General features: G+C 35.4%; 1 pseudogene; it reads left to right on the forward strand.

Moving 5' to 3' along the window:
* Positions 1–529: 529 nt before the first annotated feature.
* LOC120166944 lies at positions 530–3,525 on the forward strand (annotated as a pseudogene).
* Positions 3,526–4,593: the final 1,068 nt, after the last annotated feature.

A 4,593-nucleotide genomic window follows, 5' to 3' on the forward strand; every position in this document is an offset into this window, starting at 1 on the left:
TTTTAAGTTATTCACGAATTTTTCGAGTCGAGTATTAAGTAGTTCATTTTAGCTCGTTAAGAATTCACGTCGAGCTTGAGCTTGAATGGAATTCATTCAATTCAAGCGTTAACTAAAATTTGATCGAGTTAATCTTAGATAACTCGTGATCTATCTTATCTTTAGACAACTCGTGATTTATCTTATCTCGTTTACAATTCTATTTACGGATTAAAACTAATAGTTTAGGTATTAAACTTGTAGTTTATCCTAAAATTTAAGAAAACGTGGGGGAAGAAAAGAGAATTCAATATAAACAAGAGATATTCTAAATCATTCCCATTAAGCTGCAGTTTTTTTCAGCTTTGCTTTTTGATTTGATGTCTCTGGGAATTATCAACTTCAAAAGATATACCATTCTTTTCTTTGAAAACCACTCCATACCATTCTTTCTTTAAAAACCACTCCATCTAAAATTCTTTGGTTACAATACAAACAGTTCCCCACCTCGAAACATGAAAAATGTAACTTTATTCTACCTTTTTCTTGGGTTTTCCATGCTTGTTGAAGCATCCAATAACTCTTTTCAAAATATAAAATTTTCCTACATTTCTGTTGAGTACTTGAAAAGCTTTGTATAAGTGGATATGGAAGGTACTTGAGGTTTCTTTTTCCATTTCAGGGTTTAATGTTTCTTTCTGCTTGTTTTTGTTGTTTTTCGATGGTTTTCATGTTTTAGTGAAATGTGATTTTGGTTTTGTTGTTGCAGAGACGGTGGAGTTAGAGAAAAACCCAGAAAAGGAATCAAAATCTAGGGAGATGAGAAGTGAACCAGTAAATGATCAACCATCACCAAGATGTGTCTTGGAAATACCTGTGCTGGGATCCGACTCTGATACCAGCAGCTGCAGCGGCAATTCCAGCACCTTTTCTCCAAATATGAAAGGGAACAAGGATTCTTATGGTTCGCAATGGAAAAATTTGATTGGAAATATTAAGAAGAAATCAGCCATAACTTTCTCTCTTATTCCTTTCCTGGCAAATTATGATATTTCCAGGAAGAACTTAAGGAAGTTGAAACTGGCAAAACTTAATGCCTCTGAGGAAGAAGCTGCTGGTATTGATTTTATGGAAGTGCCTAAACCATCTTGGAAAATTTTTACATACTCAGAGCTTGCTACTGCTACTGACAATTTCAATCCTGGTAAGCAATTACATTTCAAGCTTAATTTTCAATTTGCTGTGATGTTTTTAATCGGTCTTGAAATATTATATTCCTAGTTTTTGTAGGAAGAAGATGTATCTATATTATAATTATTTAATATATATATATGTTCCATACGCTTTTCTCAAGTTTCTTTGGGAAGGGAGGGATCCAAGTATTAAAGTTAAGAGACACCAGATAGGAAAGAAAGGTTAGGATTCAAATAAAACCCTTTTCTGCAATAACTAATTCGAATTAGTTAACCAGTAGATCGGAGATCGGTGGCTATACCAAAAACGTTGCCGCTTTAGCTGACTTTGTTTTGGAAAGTTGTGGTTAATCTTATGATGAATTGATTCAGTTTCTTTAATATTGTTTAGATAGATGGATCAATCTTTTTCAAGTTGGATAAATTTGGACATCTCATGTTAGATTCTAAGTATAATTTATCAACTAATACATCAGCAGCCTGATGGTCAAACTTGCCTACAACTGAAAGCAACTTAATTGTTTAAAGAGAAGTTTTTTGTTTTTTTTTGTTTTTTTTTATCTTAAAAGAAGTTTATATGGGGATGAAATTGCCGTATCATGTTCCCGTATTCGTCTCCGTATCTGTCCTCGTATCAGTATCAGTGCAACATAGGTTGGAACTGGTCAGATTGATCCCTGCAGTATCCCTGGAAATTTGATGACTTGATGGTTCCCCTTGAATCACGAGGACATGAAATTGACTATTGACATGAGTTGGCTTTTCTGTGCTTTTGGTTACGCTGATGATGTTTGATTCTAACTATGCCTCGAAATTCTGCAGAGAATTTGCTCGGAAAAGGGGGGCATGCAGAAGTGTACAAAGGACGATTATCTGATGGTCAAATTGTGGCAGTGAAGAAGCTAATGATCGAGAAAGAAGAGGAGGATAGAGCCAATGATTTCTTGTCAGAACTTGGGATTATTGCTCACATAGATCACCCGAATGCAGCACACTTAATCGGATTCAGCATCGATGGAGGCTTGCACTTGGTCCTTCAGTTTTCACCTCATGGAAGCCTTTCTTCAGTTCTTTTTGGTACTATATACTAGTTTCTCTATTGGTATAAGAGAAAGCAAGCAAAGAGTTGAATCAAAATGTTGCAATTCTGTTGGTTTAGTATGGTGATAGGTGATTATACTTTTGCGTCAACCATTACCTAACGATTGGACTAACGGGGAAATATTCTGCTCTGCAGGTTCACCTGAGCGCCTAGACTGGAAAACAAGGTTTAAGGTAGCCACTGGTATTGCAGCCGGATTGAAATATCTCCATCATGATTGCCAGAGGCGTATCATACACCGAGACATTAAAGCCTCTAACATACTGCTTACCGAGGATTTCGAAGCTCAGGTGCTTTTCATTCTCTGATATATTTGTCTTTCCATTTTCAATGGCTTAACTTAATGCTATCTGGTTGAAAACACCAAGCTTCTGAATTTTTTCTTCTTGTTGCAGATATCAGATTTTGGTCTGGCGAAGTGGCTCCCTGAAAATTGGCCTCACCATGTCGTCCATCCCATTGAAGGAACATTCGGGTTAGGCATGCAGTTCCTTTCCCTTCTTCAGTCAACTTGTTGGTAGTATTGCTAATTTCATAAAATTCATAAATGTGGAGCAAATGCCTGCAGGTATTTAGCTCCGGAGTATTTTATGCATGGTATTGTTGATGAAAAGATCGATGTATTTGCGTACGGAGTTCTATTGCTGGAGATACTAACAGGTCGACGTCAGTTGATTCAGCTAGACAAAGCCTTGTGATTTGGGTACATCTTCTGCACCCGAACTCATTCAATTAGCAAAAGCATTTCGAAAAAGAATTGAACATATTTTCTGTTTCGTTTACAGGCAAAACCGCTCCTGGAACGAAACAAAGTAAAGGAACTGGTAGATCCTAAACTAGGAGAAGATTACGACCCGACTGAAATGAAACGTGCGATGTTAACAGCTTCCATGTGCATTAACCACACAGCCAACATGCGTCCAAGCATGATGAGGGTACCAAACAAATTTGAATGCATCTCCTTCTGTTCCCTTTGTTTTCCCGTAAAGCTAATGCCAGAAACGTCGTGATTTTCAGGTTGTCGAGTTGCTGAAGAACGAGGAGAGTCCGGTAGAGCGCGACCTGAAATCTCATGGTGAGAAAACAGTTATTGCAGACTGTTTTGATCTGCAAGATTATAGTCGAACCAGCTACCTTAATGACTTGAATAGTCATATGCAACTGCTTATGGAGTAATGGTTGTAGTTTGTTTGCAAATTTGAAACAAATATAGTATGTACCGCAGGGGTGGGTGTGTTGATAAAAAAAATATGTCCAAATCCATTTGTGCGAATAAGTATTTATGTTTTTGAAGCGAAAAGACTTACCAAAAATTAGATCCCAAGTTATTTTTCAAAAATGTAAAGGAAATTATATTGACTAGAAAAACGTTTTATATTAATCAATCTGTTTTCTTCCAATCAAATACTAAAAAATGAAAAAAAATTCCGGAAAATATTTTACAAACAAACAGATCTTCAAAGGAAAAATAGAAATCTAGTCAAAATATATCTTTTCATGGAACCATGTAAATGTAAACAGATGGCTTTGCACAAAACTTGGTAGTTACAAAAAAAGGTATTATTTTTATTCTTCTTTGGTACTTAAATTTTATTTAATTTTTAAAAGTATACTTAACGTTTAATTTTGGTTTCATTTTGATATCGCCGATAAGAAATTAATAAAATTATTGATGTATTTTTTATTTTTTTAGTGATGACATGACATTACCTTATGATTACATGTCAATATTATTGTTAAGTTTTTAACGGAGAAGTATCAAAATTAGGGGTTGGCATGGGTCGGGTTTCGCCAACCCGACCCGACCCAAAAATTTTACATCCTTCACCCGACCCGAAAAATATATACCTCCACCTGACTAAAACCCGACCCGATTTTTTGAGATAAAATCCAACCCAAACCCGACCCAACCCGAAATAATAAAAAAATAATTTTTTATTCAATAAAAACAAAGATTTAATTGAAAAAAATAATATATAGATGAATATTATTGTAATTATTCATAAATATATAAGATAAAATTATATTTTCGGTTCAGGTATTTTTCACCATAAAACCTGACCCGACCCGAACATCATCTTTAAAAAAACCCGACCCGAACCCGATTTTTAAAAAAAAACCCCGACCCAATCGGGTTGGGTCAGGTAAGGTCAGAACCCGTCAGGTTTGGGTCCCATGCCCATCCCTAATCAAAATAAAACTTAAACTAAACATTAAGTATGATTATGAAAAAAACAATAAGTTTAGGTATTAAATCAGAATAAAAGTAATATTGAGTTAATCGATTGACGGAATCAGCCAAGAGGGGGTGAATTGGCA

The sequence above is a fragment of the Hibiscus syriacus genome, unplaced genomic scaffold, assembly GCF_006381635.1.
Source record: "Hibiscus syriacus cultivar Baekdansim isolate YM2019G1 unplaced genomic scaffold, ASM638163v2 tig00111650_pilon, whole genome shotgun sequence".
NCBI lineage: Eukaryota > Viridiplantae > Streptophyta > Magnoliopsida > Malvales > Malvaceae > Hibiscus > Hibiscus syriacus.